The 20,117-nt window shown below is 43.9% G+C and overlaps 1 protein-coding gene across 1 annotated transcript in view; it reads right to left on the bottom strand.

The window, feature by feature from the left end:
- LOC120837502 (U-scoloptoxin(18)-Er1a) overlaps window positions 1–20,117 on the bottom strand; it is a 45,885-nt gene that overhangs the window by 122 nt on the left and 25,646 nt on the right. The gene's annotated exons all lie outside the window — the stretch shown is intronic.

Genomic DNA, 20,117 nt, shown 5'->3' with positions numbered 1-20,117 from the left:
GTCAGAAAACAAATTACAAGTAAAGCGTTTAAAACGAACCAGAAACGAAAACTCGTAACCATTAAACCTGGTATTCTCTCTCGCCACAACAAGATTACGCGGACTTGACGTCATTCCTATTTCCAGTGACGCGGTCGAAGCCGCAAGCAACCATTGGGTGCAATTTTCGTTTTGTTTGAAGACTATTTTATATTCTATCGAGGCTTCCGCTTTCGCTCTAGGGAAAATAAACAAATTTCCTTGCACTCGAGCTGACCAAAATCGTTAACCGTCTCCTGGAGGTAACTCGTATTATGATAGCCGCAGGGAGCAATACACTATTGAAATTTATATGTAGTGTACGCCTCTAATCTCTGCTGAGTCATTGACGTTAAAGTCCACGGTTTAATAAATGTAGTGCACTGGCCAATCCTAAGGCAGAATATGGCCACAACCTGCCTAAACGAACAAATTTTTCATTTGGGATGTGTATATACAGAGCTTCACAGCGCTAGCACGACCATCCATCGGCGCGGCTTTCACTGATTAGACTTACATTAGACGAGCTACCATTTTATAACTCCCGAGGGAAAATAAAGTGCTCAACCGTGAAAAGAGTACAAGTAGTCGAAGGTTCAAGCAATAAAAAACCGAGAATAATCAAAACTCGTGCGCTATAATTTAGACGTCATTAAAGTGAGGTGGAGCCCGAACGGAAATTGGACGCGATTGTTTGCGTGAACGCTCGGGTCTGCCTCGTGTCGACTCAATGCATGCGTCGAAGAACGAAGGTCGTCAGGCTCGGGCCCGCCTGCCGAGTTGGCGTCATCCGCATGTGACGACGTCACGTGGGAATAGAAAAAGCTGTTCGCAGGCTTAGAATATTCTAGACGGTGCTGTTTTAAGTCGATTCTCTTCAAGATCCAGCGTGAGCCCCGACTCACTCGCTATATCCTACGTACTACTTTTGCAATCTTCAAGATCCCGCAGGGTACACTTGTTTTTCTAAACAAAATTCCTGGGCTAGTGGGGAAAAAAAAATATCCGCCCACTAAACATTGCGAGGAACATAAAATGGGTGCGCCACAAAAATAATTTCGGGCGTGTAATATAATTATCTCTTTAAATTTAAATCTTGCCACTTATGGCGATATTTCACTTTCTATTTTTATATGCTACGTCCAGCGCTTCGAGCAAAGCCCGAAAAAGTATCGTTCTAACAAAAGATCCCGGCAGCAGACCGGTTAGCATTCAGTTCAGCAATGGTCTGGCATTATAAGCCCACAATGAAGCTTCATCACCACTTCTCTTGCTGTTGCTGTTCTTCTCGTTTTAAGTTGTGTCTTAAAACAGCTGCGACGTTGTTGTTGTTTTTAAGTCGTGGTTTAAAACAGCTGCGACTGTAATTACAACCGTTTTTTTATGCCCCACTTTTCTAATAAACGATAGGCTCTATAAAGACTCAATTCGTATAACGACAATTGTTGTTTCTGTCTTCCTTTTAATAAAACTCTCGTCGCTCTCCCCGAAGATCATGCGGCTATTCTGCACTGCACTCTACTCCGAGCATTTTTTTTTTCCCCTAGAGGCACTAAATACGCCACGCTCCGCGCTATTTCTTTTTTTTTTTTTTTTCCCTTTGTTTGAAATTGCAAGAAACGGTTTTCCGAGCCTCCAAAAAGTGTTAAACCTCCCCGCGACAGGGTAAAACGATATCTCTCCCGACTTTACCGACACAGTATCGAAAGCTCAGGAAGTGCCATTTTCAAATTGATTCAATCCCCTATGGCGCCCGCTCTGCACCGAGCACCAAAATGGCGGCGCCCGCGATGAATTCTGGGAACGGTGTGGGGATATTCTAAGCGTATACATTATTCGGTGACTCCATTTCTTCACTTAATCAATTATACCGAAGCCAATATTCTGGCAGAACCAATGATGTTGTTGTCGAATTAGGCGATGAGCTGCATACATAATTGAAAGAGCCTCGGGCGGTCACTTGTCGTATTTCCCGCTAAAGTTTTGCGGATGTAAACTGAATTCCTGTGTAAGTCTCGTACCATCGAGCCACGTGACGTAATCTCCCCCGCTAAATTTAGCGGGGAAACTGAATTGGTGTTGAGGTCAGGTGAGATCCAGTCACGTACCGTCATTTCTTCCCGCTACATTTAGCGGGGACGCTGAATTATTAGAGAGTTTTAGTATACCGTTTTCATCTTCCGCTCCGCTCGGAGGGTGCCAAACTGCGCATGCGCGGCCCGCTTCGCCGGAATGGAAAGCGGAGGTCCAAAAACGCGTTTTAGTAGAGCGCTTTTCTTCAGCGTAAGAGCGTTTTGAGCGGGTTCGAAAAATTTGCTTGCGTAGCCCCACAAGTGGACGTTTATAGTACTAGTAAGACAAAAAAACCTAAGCGTTAACACCAAAAGAGTTAAAGGGAGCGTGATTGCAGAGGTAGTAAAAACGAAGGCGACAATATTGAGCACAAAAGAGTAGGCACACACCTGAAGAAATATTAAGCTATAAAATATAAATATAATCGTTCCACCTTGTGTGCGAGTGAAGCCGAAGGTATAAGCATGAGCATGTTGCTCTAAACGGTACTTGCACTGCACGAGCGCGCGTGCTTATCAAGGACGCTGAAAGGCCGGCACTCTCTCTTGTAGCTTCTGCTCCACTCGAATTAAAACTGAAACAGATCTACTTATTCGAAGTAGAAAAATAAGAGAAAAGGACGAAGTTTGCGCATTGGGAGTACATCCTTTTGCGTAGTACGAGTACAGTGTTGCTCATGGCTAGCAAGGCAACTGCACGATGAATCCCCGCTGTTCTCAAGGAAGGAGACTTCTACTAACGAGATTAAGATGGCGAGACATCGAATCTATGATTCGTATCCTTCGTGCCATCAAGCGCCGAAGCTTCCTTTCCGAACGCGGTTTTCTGGATATTTCCAACGCAGAAAAGAAACCCTTTAGGAAGCTATCCTGCTTAAAGAAGGACCTGGCTGTTCTGCATGCGGGCCTCCAAATACCGGCACCCGACAGATCGGCGCAGGGTGTTGCCAATCTGGCGAGACGCTTTGCATGGTTCTTCCTCGACTGGCCTATCCCAACCGTCTGTTCGTACTTGGTTGAGCGTTTGGACGGAACTTGTCGGTGTTCTTCAGTTCTGTGAACCTCATCGTGGGTCACATCAACGAGAGGTTCGGCCACCTGCTCGCTGACATGAACAAACATAGGTGGTTGACCCTGGCGAAACTAGAGCTGTGCTCACAGGTGAGACCCTGCATGGTTTGTTTAAATTTTGCGTTTCCATTGTTTCTAGCACAGCTGCTCTGTCTGGTGAAAAGTTACTTTTTTCTATACGCCAAAGGTGTATATGGGCAGTGTCAGGAGAAGTCACGACGAGCGCGTTCGTAATCTATGAGTATTGGTAGGCCACTTTTATGAGCCGTCTTTGCTCTACTTTACGCTCTGCGAGAAGCATCGTCCCCACCGCGCATGCGTGGCCCGCTCTGAGTTGGAGCGTAAAGTTAGCGGAGTGAGCGTGCGCTCCGCTTCACAAGTTGTAGAGCGGACTGCCCTCAGCGTCCTTAGCGTGATCGCTTAGATCTCAAGATGGCTGCACTTACTCAATACGCGTCGATGTTTTTGACCGCGACCTCAGCTTGAAAGAGGTCGAATCAAAAAGCAAAGCGTACGCCCCGCGCGTAAAAAGTAAACCATTCGATTTGAGTTCAATGTAACACAAAACAGCATAATCAAACGAAGTGAACGAGTATCACTTTGCAACCAGCACGGCGTCGGTAAAGTCGTCGCGTTTTGTGGACGTCCTATGGCAATGCAGTCAGATGTACGGGTGCGCGTGCTTGAACGCCGATTATATCTGTGCATGCGCCCTCCTGTCGAAAATGCCACTGAAAGCTGACCACGAGCATAGCACTCGCAAGCTGCACCAAAGAAACCATTCTTCTCAGCTTTATTTATTCACACTCGCTCGCAACTTTTGAATTGTTTAACTGTCCTCAAGAAATGTTTGCGTTGGATTTCCTTGGTAGATTTAGACAATAATAGAAACTTGAATGCGGCCTTTTTAAAAGTGCAACCCATGGTGCCGCTAGTCTTCGAGGCCGCCTTATTTTGGCCAAGTGTCTAGGGGGCAAGAGAGCTACGTCATTGTTTCTCGCGGATGCGAGTCTAAATGTATTAGACACGAATGCTGCGTCAATGCTGAATATGAAATGGGTTCTAGTCACAAGTCTCGCACTAAAAGCGATGCCCAAAATATGGCGGCCGAATATGTTACCCGGTGGTGTTTTGAAAAGAGTTACCAATAACGGTCGAAAGAATATTCCACGTCAATTTTTTGTCTGGTGAAAACCAGACAGGCATAAACAATGCAAAATTTAGCAAACACAACCCTGGACTTCTAAGCAATAGTGGTAGATTAGAACAGTTTTCAGAAGTTTCGTTTCGAATTCCGGCGTAGCGGGCCTCGCATGCAGTTTGACGGCCTCAAACCTTAGCAGAATTAAGAAACTATATATATATATATGGGTGGTTTCATCTCAAATCGTGCAGGCAAAAAGGGTCGAATTTTTAATTTCGATGAAAAAAATATATGTTATGGCGCCGTTTCTAAAACCGCAGTCGACACAAACCGAAAGTTCGTCGGATTTTTTGTTCTCGACTTATGAATTTTTAAAGAGACCGCGTCGAAAAGCAGTGTTTTTCACACCCGTCGTGGGTCGGATGTTTCGCTTGATCTACCGCCATGGATTTTCAGTCCACATTATATTATCTTTTTTGAAGCACTCTGTGGACACATTTAAAATGCTCCAATACCATGAAATAATTTTAGGCCTTTTGATTTTTTTCTGTAAAAATGTCAAAAACGCCTCCTCGGTCAATTGTTGACGAACTTTGACAATTAATTACTGGCGATCTACTTGGGTTACACCGATATTTTTTATGTCCACGGAGAGCCCAGAACACGCTCTTTATATTTATTATAAAATGCCTTGGCTGTATAAAATATCCTTTGCGGTACGTTTACGTTAATATTATGCAAAAACCAAAAAGTACCATTTTTGAAATTGATTTTCTCAAAAAACCCATTTTTTATTTTTTTTATTTTTTGTCCAAATGTAGATATGATAGTTGTCTACACGAAAATCAAGCCTAGAAAGTGTATATTTTGTTTGCATGTTTTATATTTAGGCCTCAATATCGGAAAAAGACGTCTATGTTTTGCAAGACCTAAGTCAGACATAGCGACCCATGCGTCGCTATGAATTGTGAAAAAGTTTTCTTGAATTTTCTTCTGCATTTTGTAATCAATTATAAACGGATTTTGTGGTATTGAATATTTATGTATGTTTGGATAAGAGCGGGAACCATGAGATACATATCTAACCAAATCAGCAGGCCTAGTAGACTTTCAATAACCAAAAGGCACAGACGTTGTATTGTTTCGATTTATAAACCTTTCAAAGTAAACTAGCACGACTATCAGCTGTCATATTACTAAGACAAAGAAAGTCACCACATCGTCGATATATTATATACAATTCTTTACGAAACCAAACACTGGGGCTTGTTCACCGCACATCGCACAGGTCACCAGGGAATGTCCTTTCACTTCCGTAATACACAAAAGTGGTGACACAGAAACGGTCCGAAACACACAGAGAGTGTGTCATGGAGAGGGGTAGGAAATAAAAATAAATAAATAGGAATAAAATTGCCCAACTCCGATCTTAACGAAAATTGCGTTAAAAAAAATAATAAAGTATTTAGGTTCGAGCGGTGGCAAGGCGATAGGTCCACGCCTGGTGGAGAGTCAGACAAAGAAGTCAACGGCACGTAAAGGTAAAAAAAAAAAAAAAATCAATAATTTAATAAACTCAGCCGCACATGGCAAGAACAAAAACCAACTCCCCCGGGCATTCCCTAAACGGGACGCAACCAAATGCGTGCGAACACGCTCTCTACATCACCGCCAGGCCGCTACGCCATGACGAAATAAACCCAACAACTGAACAGTGCTAACAAACAGTTAATAAGAAAACATTGAAAAAAAAAAAAAAGTTCAGAAAAAATTGCATTCGAGAAACAAAGTTCAGCGGGGCGAAGAAACACACACGAGTCGGTCCCACGACATTGAAGTCTGGCATGATGACGGCGTCCAGATGATGCTCGAATCTGTTCCTCCCTCTATTACGCACATCTACGACGGCTGTGCGGAACAGTGGCTGTACGAAAGAAAGTGAAGAATAGATTCGAGCAGGCGATGCGCGAGAAGGTAACCGAGACTATTCCTCAAGCTTCATATCGGGAGAGGAGCTTTCGAGGTAGTTTCTGCAGTTACTCAAACTTTCTCTTTCCCCTTCCCTTTTTCAAAAGAACACGTCGGCCGGCGCTAACGTTTCATCTCGGGAGAAGCCCACTCTTCACAAACGGTTATAGTTGACAAGGAGGCTGACTTCGACCCAACTAGTCTCCGGGCAGAATACAAACACAAGTATATTTACCAACACGCTCGTTTTAATGTCAGTCTCCGGGCTTTGCTGTTTCCAAAAGAGATAACCCTTTATAGGGACAGAACGAGCGGGTTGGTGGGGATAATTAAACTTAAACACTCCCTTCTCGTTTTCTTCCTCAAGTTTAATAGATAACCCTTCGGTGCTATCGGATCTCCCCGGAGAGAAAGAGAGAGCACGGCCGTTTCAAGGTAAGGATAGGGCGCTCGAAGCTAGGGCAAACATGCGGTATCGTTTCACGCATGCACGGATGGCTGGTTTCAAATTTCCCCACATCCCTAACGAAACCGGCCCATCTTCGTGTGTGCGTTTGCGCGATTTCTGTCCCGCGCCGCCGATTTTAGCGCGCACGCGGCGTTGTTTTGGCTGGCAGAACAGTTGTTGACCGTCGACATTCTAAGGCCGTGGTGTCCTCATCCTTTCAGGCAACGATTCCTTTGCTTTCCCTTGTGCAATACTCTGACAGACTCCTCCTGGGTGGCTGTCACTGTTCGCCGCGTTAACGACACAATCGTACCATTTCACTTTTGGTGACACAGGGTGCGCTGCTCGCTTTACTGTCACGGGCCGTCCCATCTAACACAACGAGCGCGAAAGGTCGTGGTCATCTGCTGGCTCCGAAAGGGCGGGACGTTCATGCAGGCCTATGAGGGCCCCGAATCAATAAGACGTCTGCCGACTCCTACACGTTAAAAATTTACGACACCTGCTGGTGTGTTAAGAAGTGTTGCTTTCTCTTTTTGGAACTCCTCCGATGTAGCTTGCCACCTACAATAAAATTTAAATAATCAATAAATATATCAGGGTGGAAATACTGTATTTCATTTTTATGTGGAAACGTTGAAAAAAAGAAAAAAACTATTTCCAAGCTTGTGAACACGCGCAATTCGCAAGTCCACTTCGAGCCGTAAAAACACGTTTTTGTACGATAGTGATGCTTAAATGTAAAACATACAAACAAAATATACACTTTCTAGTCTTCATTTTCGTGTAGACAACTATCATATCTACATTTGAACAAAAAATAAAAAAAATAAAAAATGGGTTTTTTGAGAAAAACAATTTCAAAAATGGTACTTTTTGGTTTTTGCATAATATTAACGTAAACGTACCGCAAAGGATGTTTTATACAGCCAAGGCATTTTATAATAAATATAAAGAGCGTGTTTTGGGCTCTCCGTGGACATAAAAAATATCAGTGTAACCCAAGTAGATCGCCAGTAATTAATTGTCAAAGTTCGTCAACAATTGACCGAGGAGGCGTTTTTGACATTTTTACAGAAAAAAAGCAACAGGCCTAAAATTATTTCATGGTATTGGAGCCTTTTAAATTTGTCCACAGAGTGCTTCAAAAAAGATAATATAATGTGGACTGAAAATCCATGGCGGTAGATCAAGCGAAACATCCGACCCACGACGGGTGTGAAAAACACTGCTTTTCGACGCGGCCTCTTTAAAAATTCATAAGTCGAGAACAAAAAATCCGACGAACCATCGGTTTGTGTCGACTGCGGTTTTAGAAACGGCGCCATAACATATATTTTTTTCACCGAAATTAAAAATTCGACCCTTTTTGCCTGCACGATTTGAGATGAAACCACCCATATATATATATATTAATTTACGATACCCAGTTTTTTACAATTCTACAATGGAAATACGCTTTATCTTAGAGGAGTAACAAGTCCCATATCATATGTTTTGGTAGTGTTTAAATACTGCCATGTTGTAAGAGTGTTTTTCTTTGTCTTTTTTATTAGGCCGTCAAGGACAAGGGACCGTCAAGGACAAGGGTTTTGTTGACCGCACAGCATGCCCATATGCCGTCCATCAAAAAAATTAGAAGAAGACTACAAGAGGGTGCTCGTCGTGAAGCAGTGATGTGCGCAGACGGCATAATTTGACGGCTGGACGAAACCTACAAAGACCATGGGCATTTTTTTGTTTGTTTAATATTAGAATGCATAAAATTATCACAGTAAATCATGTTCAAGCATTTGTACTGAGCGAAATACCTGTCCAACTCGGCTGAAAGGCATCTAGAAATATTTTAATAAAAAACGTTTACTAACGACTCCCATTTTACTTCTCAGATGTGCGTGTGAATATTGCATCTAACCAAATTACAGTGTTACTGTTGAATTCAGCATTGTAAGAGTAGACTATGTTGCGTGGCCTTCTATTGCAAGAAAAGACCGTAGCACAAGTGAGGCAGAAACTGGGCAGGAGCTTAAGCTGAAAAACGCACTTTCATAAACACACAAAAGAAATAAAAAGAAGTGTATAGTGAAGCAAAATGGTTTCATGTCACCCCCCAAAGCAGATACATACACTGCGCTCCACTGTTAATACGAACACGAAAAAAATCGCTTTTATTTGCAGTTTATTTCTTTGACAGCTATTGAAAAAGCTGAAAATTTGTCGCTCAGATTGGTGCCCCAAACGAGCGCTTTATTCCACACCAATAGGCAAATGTCAGCCCCTCGAATTTAAGGTGAAAAATGAAAACAGGATATTGAATGCTCCCGCTAACAGTGCCGCGCAGTGTACATAAACACCAAGGCACCATATCCCAAACCGAAGCATACGAAGAAAAAAAGACTCATTTCATTGGGGAAAAAAAAAAGTAGAGATATAAATGGAGCACTCGCTTTCGCTAATTTTCACTGTCTTGCTGCCTGAAGTAACCAAACAAAATATCTGTCCGTTTGCCGACTGCTTTAGTCTTTGGTCTTTAACCTTTAATTTTTGGCTCTGGAGAGCTGTGGCACCGCGGAAAGCAGCAGCCCGTACCACCGAGGCCCGCGGTGCCGCGTCTAGGGAACATGGTAATGTGATGAGTATATACGTGCAAGACGACGACGACATGGGTTGTTGGTGTTGGGAGGGTGGCAGTCCGATTCGCAGAAGTCCAGACTTCGTGGAGGCGGGTTGGGCGGGTGAGCAGCGAGCTATGAAGATCTTGCACGCCGTTCGATCAGTGCATGAAGGAGCACCAGGAACATAATGGCGCTATTGCTCACTGGGGTCCACTGGGGTCAAAGAATCATGGTCCAAGGAGGTAGTCCAGATGAAGTAGAAGCTGCCGCCTCCGAGGAACCGAGGCCCAGGGCTCAGATTGAGACACCGCCGTCGCCCGGTGTGTCATCCTCTCAACGTCGTCGTCGTCATCTCGCATGGAAAAATCGAGCCCGCTGGCTTAGACAAGGCAGCACCTGTTCCCATCGTTCAGGGGCCGTAAAAGGATTGCGGCCAGCGATTTCTCGAAGCAGCCAGAGGTTCTTGACTACCGTGAAACGTTTTCTGGGGGACGCCTTTTCAAACAAAGTCTGCGCAGCTTCTTAGTGCAGCGAGGTTCATAAGGGTCAAGCGCGCTCCCAAGCATGATTTCAAAAAGCGAGCACCCACCTTTCCAGAAAAGCACCATCTAGTGAACCTTCACTGAGAGTGGAACGTACTTCTCAAAATGGCGACGATAGCGGAGCTGACGCTCCACGCTCAAATCCCAGAGCGGGTCGCGCATGCGCGATGACGACTCCGCTTTCCATAGTTCGGAGCGGGAAACCGAAAACGGTCTACTAAAACTCTCTAATGTTGAAATCATGTAACGTCAATTTTTTTCCGATAAACCTAGCGGGGAAATTGAATTTCTGTAATGGTCACGTAACATCGAGTCATGAGACGTCATTTTCCCTGCTAGCGTGGAAACTAAAAGGCGAGAAACGTACCTCGAAGTGACCTTCTGATCCCAAGAGAGCTAATTGCTAAATGCTTTAAAACGTAGCGTGATCACAACCCAATAGTCAATTACTCTCGAGAGCAGAAAGACGTCTACCACTTTTTGCCACCGAGAACGCAAGATCATCCTTGCCTCATACCGGTTGCAGTACTCAAATGCCGCGAAAGATCAGTACCTTCTTTCGAACTGTGCGGATACGTGAACAGAATACACCGGGTTTTTAGAAAAAGAAGAAAAAAAAAAGCTACACGTGCTTTTTCCTTTACTACAAAAATAAGCTATATATTGCCTAACGCCCAGCCTCCACACAAATGTAATGCTTGCGCGTTGGAAGGAAAAGTCAGAGTTTAACAACTTAGCGTTGTCTAACAAAAAGCCACGAAATATATATATATATATATATATTTTTTTTTTAATTTTTATACGAGCAAATAGTGCTTGTTCGCGCGGTATTCGACGCCGTTCGTCTCCATGTATTCGTGAAATTTGTTGGCCGCCATTTTTTTTTTTTTACTCGATTATAATTGAAATTTGCTTACACCTTTTGAATTATATAACGGCAAATTCCAAAGCTTTGGCAGCTGGTCTCAACCTTTCAAGTTACAATTCAGCGGACACTGAACGTTCGATAACGCACGTTCGGCAATGAACATTCGGGAATATAAAAAAACGCAAATGACTAAGAAGAGAAGAAGAGGAGAGGACAAGCGGTCTATCCTGTCCCGTTCTTCTCTTCTTAGTCATTCGCGCTTTTTAAATCACTGTCTAGAAGTTCAAACAACTAGCCCATCAATTGATATTGAACATTTGGAAAAAAATAAACAATATTTTATACTTGAGCTAAGAAAAACGCGGTTATTTTGTCTTCAAAACACCGATCATATACACCTTCGTGTATCCGTATTCTACTCACATACCCATAGAGGGAAGATTTTGATTCAATTACCCAAGAAACGTCATTGAAACATTCCATAGGGGAATACGTTTTATAAAACTGACCCCGCCCACTCTTTTCGATTTTATTGTTCGCATAGTCCGCTGGAACCTTTCACTATCTCTTTCTCACTTTGTCAGTCGCTCACTCATCTAGTTACACTTTAAAGATAGAAAGCCGTGGCGCTGGAGTTTATCCGTCGCCAACTGGAGGCCAACGCGGGGATCATAAATTGGTCTCAAGCGCTATATGACGTCAGCGTTCGGCTGAAACTCGCGTCCAATCAGCGAGAACACGAGTCCCTGCCGAACGTCGACACAGCACTCGTGTACAATATGTGACCCGCGCTGGCCCGCACTAGGTGACGTATAAAGATCCAGCGCCGCGGCCTTGCTATTTAAGTTCCCATTTCGGTTCTTAAGATGTAAATGGATATATAATTATTTTCCTTTCTTTTTTCTTCGATTGCCGTTACTTAATCACTCTCTCCCTGAATCCATCCGGATTAATGGAATTCTGATTCCACTCAACCAAAGGAAGCACCTGTCGGTCGGGTATGCATTATCCAAGCAAATTCCGAGCGGCTTCACATCATCGAGCAACGCGTAAAGTGACTCCCGTTATGGTGACACGGGTTTCCCACAAACCGGAGTAACGCCCCGTCTGACGTACGTCCATGAAGGACAAGTAAAACAAAGAAACGAACGCCAGCAGCTGTGGGAGTTTCCTCCTAATGCGAGCACCGTTCTCTCCGCTATGAGAAGCGAAAGAGAAAACCGACAATAAAAACCTGTTTCGAAAAAAAAGAAGAAAAAAAAAAGTCCCGCCCCACGTGACTTTGTCTGCCCACTCTTTCCTCCCTGGACTTGGCCGTGGCTGTTTGCGCAAAACCAGGTCATGCAAAGCGGAGACTCTTGTGGCAGATGCCGTGCGTCGTAAGCTTATTCTACGCTACCAATGCGACAAACAAAGTTCGTTCATTATCCCTTAATACGTTTCTTTTTACAATCCTAAGGATTCGGACAGTTTTTGACGTGGTGTCGGCACCAAGCGGCATATCACCATCGTGCTTCGGCGACTGACACCGTGTGTGGACTGGTGAAAGCAGACGGCTTCGTCGTGGGAGGCGAGTGAAAAGCTACCCTAACTTCCGCACGGTGTCGCTTCGTCTACAGGAAGTAGGACCGTGTCCTCGTCGCACAGGTACTCCCGCTGACTTCCGGTCCCGAACAGGTGAGATCTTGCTTAGGATAACACCGCTTTGTGGAACAGGTCGGCTTCGTTTAATATGGGATTTTGTCGTCCCGTTGTGTTCTGTTTTCCTCTGGTTCGGGGAACGGTTATAGTGGGCAGCTGGTACGCATGTAGGACTGCAGATACCTCGAACGATGGGTTTCACGAGCGCTCAATGTCCCGCGGGAAAATACGCTGCCATGCGAAATTTCGTGAAGTTGCGTGTTCCGGGTCGAAAATTTAATGTTCGTATCGCACAAAGGTAGACGCTACCCTGCAAGCGTAGCCATACGTCTTTTCCTGAAGATCCGAAGTATAGGCTGTGAAGCAACTTCATACTTCGTCAAGTCTCGAACCGGTGCCACAACGATTGCAACTTACACTGATTACGTTAAGCTCTTTTTAGGTGTGAAATTGGTACCTGACTGCTATATTGCCTTCAAGCCGACATAGAATGCGGTTGTCAAATGGTGCGCGATAAATTGCTTCCCCCTAAACCCCCAGAAAACAAAATCTATCGTATTTTCGAAAAACCTGCGAATTCGCTTCCTTTCTTTACACTCTGGAAAGCGACTCACATCCCGCTGATTTTTTTTTTTATTAATGATCTTGGTGTATGTAATGATGACAGCTCACTTTCTTTTAATAACCATGTCTATGGTACAATTGCAATTAATTTTTGGCGTAATTTCACGATTGTGTCGGCAATTTTCAACGCCCTTTCTACTCATTGCACCTATACAAATATTTAGTTCGATCACAGCTGGAGTTTGGCTCCGTCATTTGAAATTCTTCGAACGTATATGAAATCCTTTCGATTCAAAATATAGAAAACAAACAAAAATACTAGTTTGTAACAGTTTCAAAAGAAGTACGTGTTTGTATTATTTTATTTTATTGTGAAACGTTGCTACAACTGTTTTTATTGTCTAAGTTGGCTGGAAGAAGGCAACTTAGGAACTTATTTCTTTTTATCTAAGACACAAGGTCATTTATGTCGAAGCAAAATGAATTAATTTATAACCTTCGATATGCTTTCATCTTCCGTCTCGTCTCACCCATTCCGTCTTAATTTTTTTTATCCGACACGTACCTCCTCTTCTATGTTGCCTTTTTGAGAATTCGAAAAGATTATACACATTTACATCGAGCTGTGACTTCGATATTTTTACTTGCTTTTGTGATTTTATTCTAGATTCACGTGAATTCCAAGGCACACGGTTTCTTCCAGTTGGCGTACTCAGCATGTTTTTTTTTTCTTCTTTTTTTTGTGTGTGTGTTTCTCTGGCGTTTGTTGCTTTATATCTATTATGGAGATTTTGCGTTTGATGTTAGTTTAACGCGCACCACACGGGATAACAATCTGGTTGTTTTTGGGCACAAGACTAAATAAAGCATTATTCTCGTTCCACTCTAAAGAACTTGAAGTGACTATAGACCAGTGTCGGAAACCCTAGTCGCCAGCCACAAAAATGGGAAATTATAATCTCAAGCGCAGGCTCTTTTGAAAAGGGGGGGGGGGGGGGGGGGGTGCTGTTGTGCATAAAACAACATTTTTGCTTTTTACAGCACTCTTGGCATTGGTGTTGTCCTTGGAACTTTGTGACAATGCATTCCTGACACGTTCTTGCACTGCGATATGTGCGAACGTTCTAAAAGCTAAAACGAAATCTTCAAAAAAGCGCACCCCCCTACTTTGTCGTGGCGTAAACAGAAACAAACATGGCGGCGCCCATGAAACAGAGCAGGCACTGGTCTTATATGCTTTTCCACGAAGTACTTGAGACAGCAAATCGCTCCACTTTACGAGGGAGCTCGGTCAATAGCGAGGCAGATAATACTTTTAAACTTAAAACAACAATTTGCAATGTGAGGATGGCGAAGCTTCATGCTCAGTGTCAAAGCCTCAGTGCCATGGTCATACACTGGTGTTATTTTAGGTCTACATATCTTTGCCGTCGTAGATTGCGGCGATTTTTGTTCTTCCAAGTGCTTTGTGGGAAAGCAGACGCTTCATATTTCTTAGGCTGTGTTTATACAGAAAAAAAATTATTGTGCACGTATTTGCACCGTCTATAAACGCTTATCATTACAGTGGCACTTAAATGATTGTCGTAACAAAATTGCTTTTTTTTTAAGAACTGTATTGTTTGTTTTTTTATTCATAAATATTCTTCTTTGACTTGCTTTTTGTAGAAGCTTGCTTTTGATGGCATATTGTTTGTTTGGCTTTATTCAATAAAAATGACCAGTTATAGATGGTAAGACGTCCTAGAAGATTCGCAGCCATGAAAATACACGGGCACTATTTTCTGTTTGACCAATGAAACTTTGACCAATGAAAATAGTTAATTGCGCGTGTAGATTCCGAATATGTTACTATAACCGTTCTTTCTAGGCGCAAGGCGCATTCTATTTGGACAAAAACTATAAATCTTTGGGTGTACGAAACGTAATACAGTAATTATTGCTTGAAAACGCTTCTGACGGCGCCCCCTGGAGTCTGCTTCAATGTGCGAGGAAAGGGATATGTCACAATCTTTGATTAGATATTTAGTATGGGAATCTGAAGCTCAGAAATAAAATTTCGATTTCTTTTCCATGATGCATAGAGCCCGTAGATTAAGTTCCAATTTGAGAATCCACTTCTTTTTTTTGTGCAAACTTTCGGTGCTGTTTAGTTTTCAAAATTTCCGAAAGAAGTCGTAGCAGACATGCACAAACTAAGACACCTTAGTCCCAAATAAACCAAAAGGCCGATATTGACGACATCCATTGACCGTTTAGAAAACGCGGAGCGCGTGTCAAGCCCCAGCTGCGTCCTGTCAGCGCTCCCTTGTCTGTGAGGTTGCGGCATTAGTTGTGTCTTCAGCGGTGGCAATCTGAAAAGTTCCCGCATCCTTTGCGCCCGTATGGACAACATACACAGATGATTCATTGGCATGTACGAGGATTTTCCATACCATTGTTTAGTTTAGCTCTCTCTCTCTAGTGACAAATGTATGTATATTAACGTGAACATTTGACAGAGACCTGTCTGGGTGGGGCTAGACTAGTTAAAACGGAAGGGGGAAGGGGGGGGGGGGGGGCGTTTAATCGAGCCCTAAGAAGGACCCGACGTTTCGAGGCCTTCTCGGCCTCTTTTACGGGAGTGACTGTTGTTGCAATGGCCGCTGAGAAGCAGTGTTTTGTTTCGTTTTTGTCGTCTACCATGCTGCATTTCTTTATGGGTTGGTGATATCGCTAAGCCCGTTGACGAGGGCGGATGGCAAAGCGCCGAGGGGCCTGTTGATTTAATGTAACAATCAATGTAAGAAAGGACTCAGATGTTGAGACGTTTTGTGAGACTTGTGTTTGTCCTTTTTCTCGTCCGTCGTTTCCGGTTTTCTAAAAATGCGGAAGAATGCCAAATCAATCAAATGACGCGACGCGGTGCGTGTCTTTTTTTTTTTTTTTGCAGTTTGTTTAATAGAACTGACAGACAAAATAAGGTAAGGTAAAAAGAAAAAGCCAAGAAAACAACAGAAATGAGAAAACCGACAATGGTACACATCTGTTCGGCATCTATAAATGTTCCTTCACCGCGTTCTTTTCTTTCGTATTTTGTACCTAGTATATCAACGTGCTCATATACTGGAGTCAAATAAGGGGTTGCTTCCTTGAGTACACTCTCAAGAAAAAAGGGTGTAAAATGTATTGTTACACCCTTTGTCCCATATAATACACCCCAAAACTTCAATTCGGCGTACAGCGCCGGACAGCTAAACAGACGGCCCCAAATTTTGCGTGGAGCTTCATAGCCGTGTGGTACAACTTATTAAAATAGCTAATGTACGTTTTACTGACTACAAAAAAAAATAATCGGGGTTTTCTTGGCCCTATTGGAAAAGCTGGGTGTTTTCTTTCTGTGGTCTTTGAAGCGTACTTTAGCTATTTAAAAAGTTGTACCAGACGGCTATCAAGCCCATCGTAAAATTTCGGGCCGTCTGTTCGACTATAGGGCGCTGTACGTCGAATTGACATTTTGGGGTGTATTATATGGGACAAAGGGTGTAACGATACACCCTTTTACAGCCTTTTTTCTGGAGAGTGTACTTTCAGGTTACAGTATATATCAGCTTTCACATGCATCGGCAAAGGCTCAACTTCCCTAAATCATGTGCGAAACTTGTGTTTTAGAACGCAATATTTATGGCGTATTACCATACGTCTCGGTTTCACATGCTTCAAACGCTTGCGAAGCTCAGCGTCACAACGCAGACCGTTTTCTTTCTTTTAGGTCGAAATATATTTTCAGTGTCGTCCTTCGTCGAGTTGCCTCCGTGGATTGCAGTGATTGGCTCCCTATTTAAAACAAAAATACACGCACTGTATTTTTTATAGTTACCTTTATATTTAGCCACGCTAACATTTCCCAATCACGTTTGCTCGTAGTGTTCACATTTGTGGACATAGCAAAATCTAGGGTGCGGCAAAAAATCCATGAACGCTCCTAAAGTGCAAGTTTGCAGCGCATCTCTGTTAACAAGCATGATGACGATAGAGAAGGAAAAGAGCTGTCCTCGTATACTATGAGCTATTGAGGGGAGACGCACGGGAAGCTTAATGCGTATACAACTACAAAACTTTCCCGTTCCCTGCCCGTGTCTTAGCATGTAAAGGAACCATGAAATTATTTTTCAATTTCTTCCCTCCCTGGCTGTTATCCTCAACTCAAAAGCGAAACGAGAAATCACTTGGTCGTGATGTGCTTGGGCATTGTATGTGATGACTCCACGTTTCCACCGTGCTTTTTAAGCACACCGTCGAACTTGTCCTTGGCGAGTGATGACAAGTGCCGTCGCGGCCCCCGTTCGTCACGAACGCGAATTCAAATATTCGTCGACGGATTGATTGTTGACGAGTGCATATGCGTTCGAATTCCAATCCGTGAGTGGGGTTCGGCCGACGTGCTTGGGCACCGCGGATGCATCACAATGACAAGGCGGAGAGCTCTAGAAGGAAATGAGGGACAAAATAGATCCGCACGATTTTCAATCTTTTGTATCGCAAAGCAGACGTTTGGCTTTCTACCCTCGTGGACTAGTTTTCTGTTGGGGCACTAAACGAAATTAATTTCATGGTACCTTTAAATGTGGCGACAGACGAGCCGCTGCACAGCCTGCTGTACCAACCACGTGGAATAATCAAGGCCTGCGAAACACCTCTTCTTCCTCCTGACGGGGCTAACTCAGCAATAACTGAACACGAGCCCGATGTCAAGAGTCCTTCGACGCGTTTGATGGACACAAACCCCACTCGTCGTAACACTCGTACGTGGACGCAGTAATCGTGCCTAGCCCGTGTCATTGCTAGATCTTGCTCTGATGACGTCAAAACTGCAGAAATACGCGTAGGCTTCGCCCTTGAGAGTGGAAAGCGATAGCTAAATATAAATTTCGCTCGTTCCTAAGCCGTGAATGTTTGTCGGCTCGGCCTGGTTGGTAGCGTGTCTGGCTCGTACCCAAAAGGTCGTGGGTTCGAATCCCGCCTCCGCCTAATATTCTTCGAATATCTCCTATGAAGTGCTAACCCCACACTTGGTTAGTGTGATTCTGAACCAACAGGTGGCCGTAGGGTCACCTTCCAGACCTCAATGCAGGAAATCGTGTGGGGTGGCGCTTCAATTCCGTGTGGTACTCTTTCTATTAGCGCCGAGATGTTTCGGTGGCGCCCTCTAATGGTTTCCCTCCGTGACGTCACGACTGGGATTTGCCTCGCCGTGACGTCACCAGTTGTTATCCTGGCTACTTACCATCAGGTGCGACGACGAGTTCGGTGGTGTGTTTGAAAAGCACAGTAGAAGCTATAGGAGCCATCGCAATGCGAAACTTACACCGTCAAAGTTGGCAATCTGACAATGCTCATATGCCCATGGTTTGGCAAATCGTGGAAAGCTGACCGCAGCGACGCTTTTGACCGCGCACATCGCTACAGTTGCGTTTGACTGCGTTTGACTACGTTGCGGCAGCGAGAAACCAGGACATCTCTGCTGCTTACACTCTCAGAAAAAAAGGAGCCAAATGAGCAAAAAAGGGTTCTTTTCGCTAAACAAGAACCGATTTCGGGGAAGATCCTTTAGAAGCGTGCTTTCTCAACCAAAAGCACCCCTCGCAAAGTAAAAAAAGAAATGCAGAGCTAGTTTCCGGCCTGGAGAGAGCGAAAAGGGTTCTTGTTGCAGCCAGGAAAGAGATAAAGCGATCTTTGGAAAAAGGAGGTCACTTAAGTCTTCTACCGGATAGAGGGACACAATGACCAGGCTCGAAAGGCTTTGCACGCGAGAAATTGGGTGCGCCATTCTGTGGAAACAAAGCTGCCCGTGCGAGCTGTCAAGTCCTTGAAAGCTTAGAGAGGTGGAATGTCGTAGTTATTTACCAAGTCGCGTTGTGTTGTTTACCACACCGAGAAAATCTTCGCCTCGGACCACAGATGAAACAGGCTTCGATGCCTTTGACTCCCGGGCCACCTGCTTCAGCGGTTGGAACACTGGCGTTCGTTTGCAAGCGTAACTGCTCGCCGTGTTTTATTTAATAAGAAATGTTAGTATAAAGCTACTCTTAGGTACTCATTTGTATAAACCAAACGGGTCATTGAATTAAAGTTTATTTGAAGAAATCTGTACCTCCGGAAATCGATTGTGTGGTTTATTTCCCCCAACCCCCAAAAAATGCATACAAATTTTCAAAGGTGCAAAACGTCGATGAATGAGCAACACACACAAAAAAGTGCATGTTGCGATGAATGAGTGATACGGTGATTAAGCGGCGTCGTGTTTTTTTTTGTAACAAAAGCTATTTTTTAACTTGCTTTCGTGTTTAAACAATATACGTATAACTGCGCGTGTGAATGAAAAAAAAATAGAACAGAGGAACGTTTTTTGGTTTTTTTGTTTTAGTATAGAATGCAGTTGTCCTAGCTTGTGGTCATGAGTCATGACACCACCCGTCTCCCAATACGGCGCCTCTGATTGTTTCGCGGCACGCGTCGAGCCGCAAAAATAGAGTTGGGACCCATCCGCGAGGGGAATCCAGGACAAAAGCTCACCGGACAAAAGCTCACCGGACAGAAGCTCACAGGACAAAAGCTCACCGGACAAAAGCTCACCCATTTTTTCACACACCCGGACAAAAGCTCACCAGGAAAAAATTTCATGTTGGTCTTAACACGTGTGCGGACAACTTAGGTGCATGCGTACGACACTAAAATACAACGATAAATTAAATTAAAGAAAACCCATGCATTCGTAATGAAGTGGCATTGTGCCTAACCTTTATGTGCGCGTTTAGCGTCACATAAGCGCAATGACAAAGCGAGGTCAAGAAAGGGTGACTTCGCTTCTTCGGTCACTCTTCGGGTTCAAAAACTTCGGTTCACGAAGTTTCTTGGGCGTGGCACACGGGTGCTCCGGCATAACTTGAGTCAAGGTAGCTTGATCTTAACAGCTCCATTCAATTTCAGTGACCAAAATGTTGGTCCCAAATAGTTGCTTCACTGCCTGTAATGGCTTATCTGTCGACACCTTTGCATGGAATGGGATGCCAGTTGTCATAAAAATGGTGGAATGTCCATCGCGTCCGTACTTTATAACAGCCCGTGTTTCACCCGGGGTAGCAAAAAAAAAAAATGAGGTGAGCTTTTGTCCGGGTCTGTGAAAA

Source organism: Ixodes scapularis, unplaced genomic scaffold, assembly GCF_016920785.2.
Source record: "Ixodes scapularis isolate PalLabHiFi unplaced genomic scaffold, ASM1692078v2 PGA_scaffold8__174_contigs__length_109621045, whole genome shotgun sequence".
In the NCBI taxonomy this organism is placed as follows: Eukaryota; Metazoa; Arthropoda; class Arachnida; order Ixodida; family Ixodidae; genus Ixodes; species Ixodes scapularis.
The sequence above is the reverse complement of the archived record's forward strand: the minus strand, read 5'-3'. Positions and strand labels throughout refer to the sequence as shown.